Genomic DNA, 18,688 nt, shown 5'->3' on the forward strand with positions numbered 1-18,688 from the left:
GCCCGGTCTGACTATACTAGATTATTAAATGAAAACTCATGCTCTTTGTTTGGAATTTTTCTTCCTAAGTGCTTATTTTTATACCTTGTATGATAACACCTTATTAATATTTTAAGTGGGAAAGGAACAATACAAATAGCAAAAACAGAAAACGAATTTGCTTTTGTAAGGGAATCAATTGATTATGTTTATTTATTAAAATAAAATTGAAGAATTATAATCATGTTTCTAGCATTCTTATTATTGGTAATTTAAAAATTATCCTAATATATATAAAAACCCAGGTTCCATCACATCCACAATGACCAAAGGCTCAACAGAATGCCAAACTGAGCACGCAGCAGGCTTGGGTGGGAGGAAACTTGTGGCAGTGGGGACTGGGGTGGGGGAGGTGGGGCCCGGTGGAGGGCAGCTTGTACTCCCCACATGGCCTCGGCGGCTGTGGGTGCTCCTGATGGCGCACAGGTGCTGATTCAGCTCAGCCTGCAGGCTCTGCTTGGCACCGTTCACAGAAGCACAGGTGCCACCTCGATGCTACACCCCCACTTTCACCGCCAGCCACTTCTTGCCTCTGCTCTCCTGGCCAAAGCCTGAGGGACAGAGCGGGAAGCCAGGACCATGTTCCGCTGCAAGCTGACGGCCCTCGACTACCACAACCGTGCTGGCTTCAAATGCAAAGATGAAACAGAATTTGGAAACTTTATTGTTTGGCTTGAAGAGCAGAAAATCAGACACTACAAGATGGAAGACAGAGGTAATTTAAGAAACATCCACAGCAGTGACTGGCCCAAGTTCTTTGAAAAGTATCTCACAGATGTTAGCTGTCCTTTCAAAATTCAAGATCAACAAGAAGCAATTGACTGGCTTCTTGGTTTAGCTGTTAGAATACGGAGATAACGTTGAAAAACATAAGGACTTGGTATCTGATAATACAAAGTATGCTGGCAATGCAGCTAAAAATGCAGAGCCATTGATCAATTTGGATGTTAATAATCCTAATTTTAAGGCTGGTGTAATGGCTTTGGCTAACTTTCAGATTCAACGTCATGATGATTACCTGGTAATGCTTAAGGCAATTCGTATTTTGGTCCAGGAATGCCTGACACAGGATGCAGTTGCTAAAGCAAATCAAGCAAAAGAGGGGTTGCCTGTTGCTTTAGGCAAGCATATTCTTGGTTTTGACACAGGAGATGCAGTTCTTAATGAAGCTGCTCAAATTCTGCAATTGCTGCATATAGAAGAGCTCAGAGAGCTACAGACAAAAATTAATGAAGCCATAGTAGCTGTTCAGGCAATTATTGCTGATCCAAAGACAGACCACAGACTGGGGAAAGTTGGAAGATGAACCTTTAAGGATTTCAGCCTCTCGCCGATTTAGTATAGTTGGGAACCATGAATACCGTGGTATGTGTTTCAAAATCAAACATCACATTTTCAAGGGAAGAATCCCAGAAAATTGACTATGTTTTCAAGATTTACCATCATTGTTTTTTCTTTAGTAAAGTTTGGAAAAGCAGGGAAAAAAAAAGAAAGAAAAACAAAGAGAGACAGAGACTGGGAGAGACTGGAATGGAGATATGGAAACAAAACAGACTGGGCTTGAAGAGGCCTGGACGGAAGGGAGGCCTGTGGCTGCCAGAAACTGAGATGTTTCACCGACCCCTCCCCAACTTACATGTGGTGCTCAGGAGTGAGCAGGGGAGCCAAAGCCACAGGAAGGGATGGAGGAGGGTGCCCTCCCCGCTGGAGAATCCCAGTATCTTCAAACTACCCTACTCACTTCCTCTCACCCCCTTCCAGGGCCTCCGCTCTTGATGCGGCCTTTGGAAATCAGAGCTCTGGGGTTTTACAACAAAGCTGGGTTGGGAAAGGGTAAACAGCATCAAAGATGGCTGATATGGCCACCCACCCCTGCCTCAGCTTGACCAATTAGTTCAGCCTCAGAACGTGGCACTCAGAGGGAATCCCTACTTCCCCAGCAACGGCTTTAGGGCCTCGGCCCCAGTGCCAACCTCCTCTCTCCCTCAGCCCTCCCCACAGCTGGTGCTTGGTGCATCTCCGTGTGCCTTACTTAACCACCCCTTCCTTCCCTGTTCCTACAAAGGAGGCTGCATCTTTGTATGTTATATTCATATAAACTTTGTAACATTTTGGGAAAAAAAATAAAAATGACCAAGAGAATGCCACAGTCAACCTCCGGAGTCTGGCTCAGGAGAATGGAGAGAAGGGAGAATTCCATAAGTTGGCCGATGCCAAGATATTTCTGAGTGACTGCCTGGTGTGTGACAGTTGTGTGACCGCAGAGGAAGGAGTCCAAGTTTCTCGGCAGTGGTAAGGAGCAGTGAGCAGGCGGATGGTAAGGAGCGAGGGGTTCCAGACTGTGAGAGGGATTTCCAACTGTCTGCTTAGGCCCGTTTCCATGGGCCAGGCTGAGGGACCCCCCACCAGTGCACAAATTTCATGCACCAGGCCTCTAGTATTAAGAATATGCATCTGGCCGAAACCGGTTTGGCTCAGTGGATAGAGCGCCAGCCTGCAGACTGAAAGGTCCCAAGTTCGATTCCAGTCAAGGGCATGTACCTTGGTTGCAGGCAAATCCCCAGTGGAGGTTGTGCAGGAGGCAGCTGATCCATGTTTCTCTCTCATCGATGTTTCTCTCTGTCCCTCTCCCTTCCTCTCTGTAAAATATCAATAAAATATATATATATTTTAAAAAAAGAATATGCATCTGAACTTATAGAGAGGAATGAATTAGGCATTTCAGTAAGATTTGAATATGGGCATTTTTCAAAAGGACAAATAGCATAGGTGTAGTTTTATGATAAAATGTTAATATCTGACAATATATTTAACATGGACTTACTTTTAGTACTTCCATATATTTCTAATTTATATTTTATTCATTGACAGTTCTATAAATTTAAACTTAAAAAAAAATCACCAGCAATACATTTTCTATTTGAATTTTCTTTGTTCAGAGATATCACCTTAGCAGAACATTCGGGATCTGGGTAAAGAAAAGACATTCTAACCACCATCTATTGCATTATTTAAGCATATGTTTATTTTATTGATCTGAACTCTTCCCCTGAGGTTTTATATAGTTTTTTTTTTTAAGAGAAAGTGGATATTTATTATTCACAGTAATATGACTTTTCCTATAGAACAATGCTGGATGTCTAAGGCACTAACAACGTCCAGTTATATGTTCTATATGTTATGGATGTAAAGGTGTCACAGGCAATGTGAAACCAAACTCAAGCCATATTGTGCAGTAGTCAAATGGCTCTCCTCTTATACTTTAACTCATGCTCCCTTTTCCCAATGCCAAACATTTCATTCCAGTATTTTCAAAGTTGTTGGGAATATACTTTAAGAACTATGTGGGAGAAAAAGGATGAAAACCAAAATTTCAGTTGGAAAATCAGTGCCTTGCAAATTCCTATTTTATTGTGTTTACCAATATTATATGGCCTTACATATCATGTGTTTGGATGATGAAAATCAGAGATTCAGAAAGACTCCTCCTGACATCTTGCTAACATTCCAATATGTTGTTTTTGTTTTTGTTTTCATTTTAATTGTGGTTAGAAGAGGTAAAATGAGATATACCTTTGTAACACATTTTTAAATGTGCAGTGAAATATTCTTAACTATAAACATAATACTGTACAACAGATTTCTAGAACTTACTTATCTTCCCTAACTGAAACTTCATACACATCGAACAGCAAATCTGAAAATTATTTTAAGGCTGTTAAAATACTATAACTTCAATGTAGGAGAGTTAACCCTCTTAGATTACTCAGAATCTGACTAAAATATCCTTATGGCCTGAAGAGAGTCTCTCAAATAACGGAATTTTATGCAATCCCATTTGGGGCAAGGTGTTCCTCTATCATTCTCTCTTGCAGTTACTGCACTTATTATTCTCCTTTAAATGGTCCTCCTTTAACTTTTACATCTTGAATTCTTATTATATAAATCAAGTATTAGTGATACCTTTGTCTCCAAACTCTCCTATTGACAATAAGAAATGTATATGATCTAAGACAAATACTAAGGAAAAGGGAAAAAAATAATCAAGCAGAATATCTTTGGAGAAACAAAGTCCTCATGATTGTATTTATTTTTGAAAATTATATTTTATAAATCTTGGATTTTAACCCCTTATCAGATGTATCATTGGTGAATATCTTCTCCCAATCAGTAGGTTGTCTTTGAGTTTTGTTGATGGTTTCCTTTTCTATGCAATTTATATTTTTTAGTTTGATGTATTCCCATTTGTTTCTTGTTTTGTTTGTTTGTTTGTTTCCCTTGTGCAAGGAGATACATCAGAAAAAAATATTACTAAGAACAGTGTCAGAGAGTTAACTGCCTATGTTTTCTTCTAGGAGTTTTAGGATTCCCTGTCCTACATTTATGCCTTTAAATCATTTTGAGCTTATGCTTGTAAATGGTGTAAGGAGGTGGTTTCATTTCTTTCTCTCTCTCTCTCTCTTTTTCTTTTTGCATGTATTTGTCCAGATTTTGCAACACCATATATTGAATAGATGTGTGTTGTTATCTATTGGTGGGATTGCAAATTTGTTCAGCCACTATGGGAGACAGTATGGAGGTTCCTCAAAAAATTAAAAATAGAAGTACCTTATGAACCAGCAATTCCCCTGCTGGGTATTTATTTGAACAAATACAAAACACTAATTCAAAAAGATATATGCACCCTTATGTCCATTGCAGCATTATTTACAATAACCAAGATATGGAAGCAACCCAAGTGTCCATCAGTACATGACTGGATAAAGAAGTAGTGGGACTGTATTATTACTCAATCATAGAAAAAAATGAAATCTTATCATTTGCAGCAACATGTATGGACCTAGAGGGTACTGTGCTAAATGAACTAAGTCAGACAGAGAAAGACAAATACCATGTGATGTCACTTAGATGTGAAATCTAAAGAACAATATAAACAAAACAGAAATACATAGGAGGAGGTTTGGACACTAGGTGATAAAGGTAAAAGCATTAAGAAGTAAAAATTGGTAGTAATAAAATAAAAATGGGAATATAAGTATAGCATAGGGAATATAGTCAGTAATACTCTGATACTACTGTAATAACTATGTTTGGTGCCAGGTAGATACTAGAATAAATGGGAGATCACTTTGTAAATTATGTAAATGTCTGAACATTATGCTGTATGCTTAAAACTAAAATAAAAAATATTGTCAACTGTAATTAACAAAAAAAAAAAGAAAGATATATCAGGGGGGATCCAAGATGGCAGCCAGCAGGATGGAAGTGATGAAGACAGAGTGAGAGAGTGAAAGGGGAGTGCATGGACGTGCGGGGAGTGTCTGTATTTGTGAGGGAGGGACAGTTATATTCCGCAGGACTGTTTGGGGCTGGCAGACCAGGCTCCCCTGGCCGGGCAGCCTCTACTACTGCTGCAATCTCTCCCGGGGCAGCCAGCTCTGCTTCAGAGACCATGCCATCTTGAAGGGGAGAGCAGCTATGACTGGGAGCCCAGCCTCACTTCCACCTGGGGAGACCTCTGACACAGCCCGGGACCCTACAGCCACACTGGCCAGGCACATGCTGCCTGGGCTGCAAACCCATGAACACTGAGACTCCAGCCTCCCTGGCTGAGGGCATCTAAAAAGTTTGTCCAGCGGGAGAAAAAATAGTGGCCAAATAGGCAGATAGGTCCTGAGCTTCTCATGGAGCAGATAGAAAAACAGCTGAATCAAATAATATCCACCAGGAATTGGTGAATTAAGCAAAGCTGGTGAGACAATCTGTGGGTAGAAAGGTCAGAGGTCACCTGGAGAGAGGTGGGATCCTGGATCTGGGCTGGAGAGAGAAAGGCGCACAGATAGGACTACAATCTCAGAGGGAGACTGTGCTGCACCAAGTCCATGTACATTGGGGACACGTGTAGCCCTCGACTATGGAAGGGTGTCCACAGGGCTGCTGGCAGCAGGGTACTCTAGATCTACACCCACAGCCGTGAGAGGCTGAACCCAGAAAGGCAGCCTGAAGTTCTGCACTGGCCACGCAGTGCCCGGGGGAAAAGAGACACGCAGCAGCACGGTTGCTCTGTCTTTATAATTTCCTAGCTATTATCCACTAAACCCAGGATCTCTTAATCACAAACACTCACCGAGGCTGTGGTTCTAGTTTTGTAGAAGCTGGAGAACAAAATAGGGAGAGGTGATCAGGAATCCAGCACTGGAACAGTTGGATTCCTCCAACCCTGAACAGACATTTTTCTCCTGGAGACCAGGCCCCTCCTGGCAGCACAGCTGCACCCAGCCTTGAGCTTGGCAGGGAAATAAAGATTCAAAATATCCCCAGGGAGGCCTTGGGGACTAGGTTGAAGGGCCATTTCATCCCAGAAATTAATACAGACCTAAAGATCTTGTCAGAAATACAGGCTTGTGTAAATACGACTGAAAACAGGAAGACAAATAAAGCAGACAGATTGATACTGGCTGCCTGAAACCAAGGTTGTGGCATCTGATACAAAGGAGCAGTGGATCATTGGAAGCTTCAACACAGTGCTGACTAGCAGGAAGCTGAGACATGACAGTGGAGAGGGGTCTTAGACCATCTCCCATGGGACATTAAATACTTAGCTGAAGCAAACAAACTTCACTATTTCACTTTTTAAAAATATTTTACTTAAGAAACTATTTTTTTCTTTATTATATATATTATTTTATTATTATTATTTTATTATATTTATGATTATTACTAGAGGCCTAGTACACGGATTCGTGCACCAGTGGGATCCCTCGGCCTGGCCTGCCTGGATCAGGCCAAGGCCGGCAGTCTGACATCCCCCGAAGGGTCCCGAAGTACAAGAGGGCACTCTGCAAAGTTGCTGTCACTCTGCAGCTCCTGCGTTGAGTGTCTGCCCCTTGGTGGTTGGTGCATGTCTTAGCTACTGGATGGTTGGCCAATGGTATTTCAGATAAAGGTTTAATCTCAAAAATTTACAGTAAACTCATAAAATTTGACAAAAGGAAGATAAACAATCTAATCAAAAAATGGGCAAAGGACCAAAATAGACACTTTTCAAAAGAGGATATACAGAAGGCAGAGAGACATATGAAAACCTGCTCAAAGTCACTAATCATCTGAGAGATGAAAATCAAAACAACAATGAGGTACCATCTCACACCTGTCAGAATGGCTATCATCAACAAATCGACAAATGACAAATGCTGGCAAGGATGCGGAGAAAAAGAAATCCTCGTGCACTGCTGGGGGTAATGCAGACTGGTGCGACCACTGTGGAAACAGTGTGGCATTACCTCAAAAAACTAAAAATGGAACTCCCATTTGACCCAGTAATCCCACTGCTAGGAATATATCCCCAAAAAACAGAAAGGATATATGCACCCCTATGTTCATATCCGCACAATTTACAAAAGCTAAGATTTGGAAACAGCCTAAGTGCCCATTAGCAGATGAGTGGATTAAAAAACTTTGGTACATCTACACAATGGAATACTATCTACCCTAATAAAAGAGAAAGATGCAAATTGACCATACCTTCACAACGCCCACCAGCCAATCAGGAGTGAGTATGCAAATTAACCTAACAAAGATGGCAGGTTAATTTGCATACACATGTGCCCAGCTGCTGGGGGCAGGATGCTTGCATTGTCACCATGATGAGGACCCAGGCATTTTACACTGCCCCAGCCGCTCTGGGCCTCTGGGCAGCATGGGAAGGAGGAAAGGCGGCTCCAGGCCAGAGAAAAGTCTGTGCCAGCAGACAGGGTAAGGAAGGCCCATTTTACATGAATCTTCGTGTATCGGGCGTCTAGTGCTACTATAAAAAAGAAGGAACTTTTACCATTTGCAATAGCATAGATGGAACTAGAGAGCATTATGTTAAGCGAAATAAGCCAGTCGGAGAAAGATAAATATCACATGATGTCACTCATATGTGGGATAATGATTAACATAAACTGATGAACAAAAATAGATCCAGAGACAAGGGGCAGAGGAGGGGGTGGTTGGAGATCAACCAAAGCACTTGCATGCATGCATATTGGCATAACCAATGGACACAGACACTAGGGAAGTGGGGGCTTGCACCCGGGGTTGAGAGTGGCCGGTGGGGGACCAATTGGGGTAAAAGGAGACATATGTAATACTTAAACAATTAAAAAAAACAAAAAAACAAAAATAAATAAATGGAATCCCACAATAAAAAAAAGAAAAACAGAAAAATATATTTTTCTTCAAAAATTATCAAGATATAATGTGTTATTATTATTTTATAATTATGGCTCCCAAAGTATTAAAATAAAATTACTATTTACTTAATAAACATCATCTTTTTATGTGCAATTTATATTTTTATAAAATCAACTGAAAGATCAGCAAGAATAACCAATATCAGTTCATCTAGGAATCTTCTTGTTGAAAGTATGTTTAACCATTGATGATACTTTAATTTTGTAATTTTCTGTTTATTTATATTTAAACATGTGAAGGATAATTAGAAGATTATATCTTAGACTTTTAAAATTTGACACATGGATGTCCATATTTTTTCCTTAGTAAACTTTAGTTCCATAAGCCAGTTAAAAAACTAGAATAACAGCTGTATTTTTTTGCAAGTGTTTGGAAAGTAGATTAATCAAAAAAATTTTAATGAGTACCTTCATTTGTTGAAATTTAAGATAAATAGTTTTTGAATGGTGATCCAGAATGCTTCACATTGATTAATTAGTATTGACCCTGAATCTATTTTGGTTACATCTATATATAATAAATTATTTTAGAAAAAAAATTGAAGTGATCTATTTTCTAACTGATAAATATGCTTAAAAATGTGAGAAGATCTTATAAAGATTATATTTATTTTTTAAATTAAACTAATATTACTCATCCTTCTGGTCAGTTCATAACTTTCTAATGATTATTGCATCATTTTAGGAAATTCTTTTAAGGAAATCCAACACAGACTCTGTTTTAATGCATATTTGGTTCTATAGCATATCTTTTGAAGTTTATTTGACAATACATGCTGTGGGAATAAACAAAAGCTAACCAAATGAGAAAAACAAATGCTATTTACTCTGAGCTTGCCATAGCAAACTAGTCAGCCACCATTACTTGCACTTGGCAGGACTCAAAGTCAGGCACAGGAATAGGAAAACTTTACAGTCAGAAATATGAAGGTTTCAGGTGTGATCTGATTAGAAACTGCTTCCCTGGGGCCGTTGTAGGTGGACTAACTAGAACTGGGGCTCCTATGTGACTGAGTTGGCTACAATTTTGGTTCTTTCTGCATGGTCCTAAATTGGAAGCAGGAACAGATATTGGGGAAGGAGTCAGTTATTAATTAAGTCCTGCCTATTCTGGGCCAATCATCACAGAAGTTGTTGTTTAGATCCCTGGATTGTCACTGGAGATAGCAATCGAAGTAGGCTGGCTTCCAGGGTTGTTTATTATAGATAAGGGGTTGTTTTTCCATAGATTGCTTCAGGTAATGGGTCAAAGTTATATTTTGTATGCAATCTATTCATTGTTTATTTATATATTCAGTCTCTCTGTGTTAATAAAATCTTGATTAAGAGAAAGCAATTGAAATAAATGAGCTACACTAAGATTCGATGACCTCCTTTTATGAATACACAGAACATTGATCTGAAGATCTCATCAACTCATACATCAATGGTAAATATAAAAGAATGACTCATTTTCCTTCATATAAACATTAATTTATTATTCAGAGCCTAACTATTTAAACAAAATTAATTTCACCCAACATCTCGACTTCTCAACATCTGCAAACAAGTTTCTTTTCTTTTTCTGAAGTAGTAGACATTATTTTATTAAAGGCTGTGCTAATTACAAGAAGTTTTAAATTGTTTTTTAAGCACATTTGCCAAAAACTCCAATTAAATTTTTTAAAAAAGTACTTTTGAGACATTTATTCAATATGTATGAAAGACAGTATACACAGCAATGGACAAAGAATTAGTATCTCCTTGCAGAAGGACTACATCCCCATGGTGGGAGACAGATATTAAATAAAGTCCACAACAGATATCAGTTACGACTAATCTGTTCATCAAAAAATTAAGAATAAGAAAGAATGTTTATAAATTTCAATGTAAAAACTTTTAAATATATTTATATATTTATTCTTCTGTTGTTGTTTTTTTAAACACACATCAGTTTGACCTTTTTTTTTAAAAAAAAATGTTTTTATTGATTTCAGAGAGAGGAAGATAGCAAAAGAAACATTGATGAGTTGCCTTCCATATGCACCCCAAACCCACAACCAGGAATTGAAGGGGCAACCTTTCAATGCAAGGGATGATGCTCAACCAACTGAGCCACATGGGCCAGGATAATTTGATCTTTATTGACTTGTGACATTAGGATTCATTTTGTATGATGCTTATGTGGCTCTATTAATTAAGAAATTTTCAAGTGAAAGTAACACCATTCCAAACTATAAGTATTTTAAATAGTACAGACCTTCTTTTTCTCAAATAACATAAAGACTGGAAATTCCTATCCTGTGTTGATTATTCAGTGGATAACAAGTTTGTAAAGAATCCAGCTTTTTCTATCTTTCCTCACTGTCTTCCACAAGGCAGTGTGGTGGATATAGTAGAGGGCTCGCTCAGCACCCACCTCAAGCACAATTTTCTTGCTTTCCTCTACTTTTGAGTTTGGCATGAAAGAACATAACTTTATGAGACTCTTTTCCCATGAATAGTGTCCCTCTAGAAAGGTGTTTTGCCTTCTCACGTAATTATCACACCTCTTTTTTCCTCCTTCCTCTAATGACAGTTTTGACATCAACATGTTGACAGGGACTATAGCAGCCATCCTGTAGTAGTAGGGAAAGGTGAGTGAATTCAATATATCTTGCTCTTGATAGCTACTGTCCTGAATCCAGTAAACAAATTTCAGACTTTTTGTTGTATGAGAAAAGTAAAACTTTACATTTGTTTAAGCCTCTGTTTATGTTACTTACAGTGACATGACATGGAGGTAAAGTTTGTCTACTTTAGTGTGTGTCCCTGTTCATGTTGACAAAATGGCTGCAGCAGCTGCAGAATCCAATATTGGCATAATATTGTTAAGAAAAGAAGAAAGAATACATTCTTGTGCATCTCTCTTTTGGTAAGAAAACGCTCACCCAAAAGTTTACCAGTAAAATTTGTCTCAAGTTGCACTGAGCTGTATTTGGTCACATGACTGTATATAAAATAATAACTGTAGGATTTTAAAATGGCAGTGGAGTAAGTGGAAGCTACACCAACACTCTCCCAGGACCAAACTCGAAATACAATAAATACAGAAAAACCACCCAGAATAATCAACTGAGGACTATCAGGAGAGAACCCTGATAACCAAGGATGGGAAATGGAGACCACAAAGACATTAGTGGGGAAGTACAGAAGAATGAAAGGGATGCTGGGCAGCCACAGACAGCAGCTGAAGTTCCAGAGGGATATCTCAGCGGTGTTGGGTTCTCACTGAGAATTATGGGTTCTAAATCCCAAGACAGGCTCTCCAGCCCAGAGGAACAGAACTGAGAAAGGTTCCCACATAACATCTGGCTGTGAAAAGCAGCAAGCTTATTCTCTGCCAGGGAGAGATGGCTGGAAATGCAACCCCCCCATTTAAAGGGCCAACACACAAAATTTGGTGTGTAGCTACTCACCTTCAGCTCTGGTAGAAGGTGGCAGAGTAGATTAGAGCTGTGTGAGCAGAATCCATGGTTGGGGACTCTGGGGACAGAGCTTGGAAGACACCACCCTTGGTTCCTATTCTGAGTCATTCCCTCATACAGCAGAGGACATCCTTCTCTAGCAGACATTTACCATCCAGGCAGCTTTGGCCAGGGGGAGGGAAAGCAGTTGCCTCACTCTATTAGAAAACCCCTCATTCTACCCTATGGAGTTTCTGAGACCGATTAAGACACTGAAAATAACAATCAGCCTGCAGGCAGAAGCAGTTGCTTCACCCTGTTGGAAAACATCCCTCCCCACACTGTGGTTGATAGCCTGACTAATTAAGACTGAATAACAATCAGATCTTCAGGCAGAGGTAGATTTCCTTCTAGGACTGGGGCTAGGAACAGCAGGCCTTGGTGCATATCTTGATTCTTTCCAAAGGCACCCAGCCCTAGCAGAGGGAGCCATAAGCTGTGGATTGCTGATGACTCCAAAGAGGCTGCTCAGGGCCAGTCACAGATAGCATCTGACACTGTCCTTCATTAGATATTGGGAGTCATAGCAGATCTACATAATACAGTGATCACCAACCGGTGGTCCACAGACCACTGGTGGTCTGTGAGATCTGAAAGGTTCGTGACCACTGACCTAATACATAGACATAAACCAAAGAGGCATTCAAATGGGCAGACAAAAAAAAATCAAGCCCCAAATAAAAGAACGTGAGAATTCTCCAGAAGAAGAAATAAATAAAATGAAGATAATAAATTTATCAGATATAGAGTTCAGAATAATGATGGCAAGGATGTTCAACAGCATAAAAAAGATATACTAACTATGAAGAATGACATAACACTAATAAAAAACATGTTGGAAGGAACACATAAAAGATTAGGGGAGCCCTAGCCAGTTTTGCTAAGTGGATAGAGCATTGGTCTGTGGACCAAAGGGTCCTGGGTTTGATTCCGGTCAAGGGCACATGCCTGGGTTGCAGGCTCACTTCTCAGTAGGGGGCATGCAGGAGGCAGCCGATCAATGATTCTTTCTCATCATTGATGTTTATATCTCTCTCTCCTTCTTTCTTCTTCTATGAAATCAATAAAAATATATTAAGACAAGGGTCAGATAAGTAAATTAGAAGACAGGGTAGAAAAAAATCACTCAATCACAGAATCAAGAAGAAAAAAAACAATAAAAAATAGGAGGACAGCTTAAGGGAGCTGTGGGACAAAAGGAAATGTAATAACATTCACATCATAGGGATACCAGAAGGGCAAGAAAGTGAGCAAGGGATAGAAAATTTGTTTAAAGAAATAATGGCAGAAAACCTCACTAACCTGGTGAAGGAAAAAGTCACACAAGTTCAGGAGGCACAGAGAGTTCCAAGCAAGTAGAACCCAAACTGGCCCTTAAGGAGACACATCATAATCAAAATGACAAAATTAAACACAAAAAGAGACTCTTAAAGACAGCAACAGAAAAGCAGTTTGTTCCCTTAAGACTATCAGCTGATTTTTTTTTTTTTTTATCAGAAACTCTACAGGCCAGAAGGGAAAGGCATGAAGTGTTCAAGGTAATGAAAAGTAAGGATCTGAAACCAAAATTGCTATATCCAGCAAGGCTATCATTCAAAATAGTTAGTGAAATAAAGAGCTTCACAGACAAAAAGGGCTAAATGAGTTTACCACCAAACAAGAAAGAACTGCTAGAAATGCTAAAGATTTTGCTGCAATGAGAAGAAAAAAAAGAGAGAGAGAGAGAGAGAGAGAGAGAGATAAACATAGGAATAAAGAATTAAAATGGCAATTAATAAATGCCTATCAATAATAACATTAAATGTAAATGGATAAAATGCTCCAATCAAAAGACATAGGGTAGCTGAATGGATATGAAAACATGATCCAATATATGCTATCTACAAGAGACCCACCTGAGAATAAGACTCACACAGGATGAAAGTGAAGGAATGAAAAAAAATTTCCATTAAAATGAAAAGAAAAAAAGCTGGGGTAGCAATACTCATATCTGATAGACTTCAAAATAAAGGCCATCACAAGAAACAACAAAGGTCACTACATAATACTAAATGATTGATCCTATAAGAGGATATAATCCTGGTTAACATATATGCACCCAACGTAAGAGCACCTAAATTTATTAAAAAACAAGCAAAACAAAAAACTGCTAGAGGACTTGAAGGGAAAGATTGACTGCAATACAGTCATATTAGGGGACTATAACACCCTGCTGTCTTCACTGGATAGATCTTCCAGACAAAAAATTAACAAGGAAACAAACTCTAAATGGCACACTGGATCAGATGGATTTAATTGACTCTTGTAGAATATTTCACCCCAAAACTGGAGAATATGCATTGTTCTCAAATGTACATGGGTCATTCTCAAAGATAGATCACATATTAGGACACAAAATAAGTCTCTACAACTTCAAGAAGATTAAAATCATATCAATGACCTTCTCAGATCACAATGGAATGAAGTTAGAATCAACTACAGTGAAAACACTCAAAAACAAACTCATGGAGGCTAAATACCATGTTATTAAACAATGAATGGGTTACTGATAAGATCAAGAAAGAAATTTTAAAAAAAAAACTTCATGGAAACAAATGAAAATGAGCAAACAACAACTCCAATTCTCTGAGAAATAGCAAAAGCAATCTTGAGAGGTAAGTTCATAAGACTAAAGACCTAGCTCAGAAAACAAGAAAATATAGTAATAAGCTATTTAACCCTACAACTTAAAGAATTAGAAAGAGAACAACAAGAAAAGCCCAGAGAAAGTAGAAGGAAGGAATTAATAAAGGTTAGATCAGAAATAAATAACAGAGACTAAAAAAACATACAAAAGATCAGTAAAACCAAGAGCTGGTTCTTTAAAAAGATAAACAAGATTGATGAACCTTTAGCCATACTCATCAAGAAACAAAGCGAGTGGACCCGAATCAATAAAATCAGAAACAAAAGAGGTAAAGTAACAACTGATACCACAGAAATAGAAAGGATTGTGAAAAAAATACTATGAACAACTATATGGCAACAAACTGAACAATGTGGATGAAATAATTCCTAGAAACATACAATTTTCTAAAACTCCATCAGGAAAAATCAGAAAACCTGAATAGGCAGATAAATACTGATGTAATTAAAGTAGTAATAATAATAAAACAAAAATTGCCAGCCAACAAAATCCCTGATCTCATGGCTACACAGGGGAGTTTTAGTAAACATTCAAAGAACACTTATCCTCCTCAAACTCTTCAAAAAAAAAATCCAAAAGGAAGAAACATTTCAACTTCTTTTTATGAGGCCAGCATTATCCTAATTCCAAAACCAGATAAAACACCACAAAGAAAGAAAATTACAAGTCAATATCCCTCATGAACATAGGTGCTAAAATCATCAACAAAATATTAGAAAATCTGATCCAGTAATATATCAAAAAGATCATACATCATGACCAAGTGGAATTTATTCCAAGAATGTAAGGCTGGAACAATATTCACAAATGGATAAAAGTGATACATCACATAAACAAACTGAAAGACAACAACCACATGATCATATTAATGGATGCAGAAAAAGCATTAAACAAATCCCAATACCCACTTTTGATAAAAATTCTCACCAGCCCACCTGGCATAGCTCAGTGGTTGAGCATTGATACATAAACCAGGAGGGCATGGTTTGATTCTTGGTTAGGACACCTGCCCGGGTTTTGGGCTTGATCCCCAGTACGTGACATGCAGGAGGCAGCTGATCAATGATTCTCTCTCATCATTGATGTTTCCAAATATTTCTCTCCCTCTCCCTTCCTCTCTGAAATCAATTTTAAAAAATTCTTACCAAAGTTGAGAAGGATCATAACTCAACATAATAAAGGCCATATATGACCAGCCTACAGCCAATAGCATACTGAATGTTCAATAAATAAAACCATTTCCCCTAAGAATAAGATTAAGACAGGATGTCTTCTTTCACCACCTTTATTCAACATAGTTTTGAAAGTGCTAGTCACAGTGATCAGACAAGAAATCATAAAGGCATCCAAATTGAGGAGGGATTAAAACTGTCATTATTAGCAGATGGCATGATATTATGCATAGAAAACCCTAAAGATTTCACCAAAATACCTCTTAGTCTAATAAATGAATTTGGCAATGTAGCAGGACACAAAATTGACACCCAGAAATTGATGACATTTTTATACATCAACAATGAATTCTCAGAAAGAGAAACTAAACAAATAATCCCATTTACCACTGCAACAACAACAACAAAATTAAGATACTTAGGAATAAACTTAACCAAGGAGGTAAAAGACTTGCACTCATAAAATTACAGGGAAAAAAGAGATGGAGGAAGATATAAACAAGTAGAATAACCTAACATGATCATGGATTGGTAGAATTAATATCATTAATGTGTCCATACTACCCAAAGCAATCTATAAGTTTAATGCAATCCTGTTAAAACACCAATGGCATATTTCACAGACTTAGAACAGATACTCCAAAAATGTATATGGAACCAAAAAAAGACCATGAATGGCGGCAGCAAGCTTGAGAAAAAAAGAACAAAGTTAGAGGTATCACAATATCAGATATCATGAAATACTACAAAGCCCCTATAATCAAAAGAGCCTGGTATTGGCACATTAACAGACATATGGATCAATGGAACAGAAGAGATACCCAAGAAATAGACCAAAGACATTATGATCAATTAATATTTGACAAAGGAGGCAAGAGAATACAATAGAGCCAAGACAGTCTCTTCAATAAATGGTGTTGGGAAAATTGGACAGATATACGCAAAAAATGAAATTAGACCACCAATTTATAGCATATATAAGAATAAACTCAAAATGGATAAAAGACCGACATATAAGATGTAAAACAATAAAAATCTTAGAAGAAACCATAGGCAGCAAAATCTCAGACATGTCTCATACCAATATTTTTGTGGAAACATCTTCTAGGGCAAGGGTAACTTAGGAGGAAATAAACAAAGGGGACTACATCAAAATAAAAAGCTTCAGCACAGCAAAAGGAATCACGGGAGAACATATCTGACAATGATACATCTGATAAAGGTTGAATATCAAAATATATAAGGAACTATACAAAGGAAGACCATCCAATTAGAAATCGCACAAAAGATCTAAATAGATACTTCTCCAAAGTTGACATACAGATGGCCAAGAGACATATAAAAAATTGCTTAAAGTCACTGATCATCAGAGAGATGCAAATTAAAATGACAATGAGGTATCACCTTATACGTGTCAAAATGGATACCCGTGTTTCCCCGAAAATAAAACATCCTCCGAAAATAAGACCTACTTACAGGTTTCCTTCCGGGTGAAATATAAGGCATCCCCCGAAAATAAGGCCCCCGGGCTCTGTCTCAGAATGAAAATTAATTTACCGTAAACTGGTCGCTAGGGCCGCCCCAACTGGCGTCTAGCAACCAGTGACGTTACGCGGAGTCCTGACGTCACTGCTGTGTGGAGGCGGAGCAGAGGTCGGAGTGAGCGGTGAGCGCGGGGCGGGAGAGAGGAGGAGACTTTCGCAGATGCGTGTAGAAGAACAGGAGGATTAGAGCGGACGGGACGCAGTGAAGGTGGTGAGTGCTAGTCTGTCTCTGGTGACACTACCTGATGCTCGCGGCCGCCTTCATGATTACTGAAGGTTCTCAGTCAGTGGCAGACCCTGCTCCAGCCCAGATCCAGGCCCCAGCAAGCCCAGTGACAGTCCCTAGGCAGGCCCCAGGGGGTAAATGTCTGATAAAGGGGTAGGGGGGATGTCTGGTGAAGGTGTTCAGTGGCACAGGGGTAGGGGGAGGGGGATCACTTAAAATGACACAGGAGGATCAGAGAGGGCAATCAAAATGACACAGGAGGATCAAAAGGGGTTACTAAAATGGTAATCCCACCTCTGATTCTCCTGTGCCATTTTGATCCCCCCCTCTGATCCCCCCTGTGTCATTTTGAGTGATCCCCCTCCCCCCACCTTGATACCCCAATTCCTTTTTTTTTACCCCTACGGTAGAAATGAGCACAAAAAGAAAAAGCTACTCCGTGGAGTACAAGAAAGGAATCGTGGAAGACTCTTGGGGCCAAAATCTTACCTCTTTCTGCAAAGAGAAGATGTTGAGTATCCGATTGGTCCAAAAATGGTGAGCAGAGTATGGTAACCTCATTGAACAAGTGGACAAGGGAAATGCTAAAAAGCGCAAGTGTGGATCAGGTCAGCAACCATTATTTTCCGAGCTGGAAGACCTGATCTGTGAATGGGTTGTTGACAGGAGAGCAAAGGCTTTGGTTGTGAATAGGGCTCAGATTCAAGAATTTGCCTTTGCAATGGTACCAAAGTTTGACATAGCCCCCAAAGACTTCAAAGCATCACAACACTGGCTGGATAATTTCCTTCAGCGAAGTGAACTGTCTTTAAGAAGATCTACAACATTGTTTAGGTTGGAAGATACTCAAGTTATTAAGCGAGCACTTGCATTCAAGTCCTTTATTGATGATGCTGACTTCTCTAAATACAATCTTTCCAACATGATTGCTATGGATGAAACTGCAGTGTTTATGGGCCAATCATCTCAAACAACAATTGAACAGCGGGGTGCCTCCTTAGCTTACATTCCCTCCACTACTTACGAAAGTGCACGTTTCCTGTATTTTGGCAATTCGTCTGGATGGCACTAAAATCCCACCTTTAATCATTTCTAAGGGCAAGAAGGAAAAGATTGAAGGTGTTTTGGGCGTTTTTATTCTTGAAACTGAAAAAGCCTGGGTCACACAAGCAGTTATAAGGAAGTGGGTCGATTTAATGCTGCCGCTTGTAATGTGAGGGAGCCAAAGAGGTCTGCTAGTCTGGGATGCAGCCAGCACTCACGGCGCTAAAGACATGAAGACATTTCTTCACGAAAGAA

General features: G+C 39.0%; 1 pseudogene across 1 annotated transcript; it reads left to right on the plus strand.

Annotated features, from left to right (window-relative positions):
• Positions 1 to 618: 618 nt before the first annotated feature.
• On the plus strand, positions 619 to 1,425 carry LOC308241461 (RNA transcription, translation and transport factor protein-like; annotated as a pseudogene). The gene has a single exon. The product of its transcript is annotated as an RNA transcription, translation and transport factor protein-like (transcript).
• Positions 1,426 to 18,688: the final 17,263 nt, after the last annotated feature.

Source organism: Plecotus auritus (genome assembly GCF_963455305.1).
Source record: "Plecotus auritus genome assembly, chromosome: 2".
Classification (NCBI taxonomy): Eukaryota; Metazoa; Chordata; class Mammalia; order Chiroptera; family Vespertilionidae; genus Plecotus; species Plecotus auritus.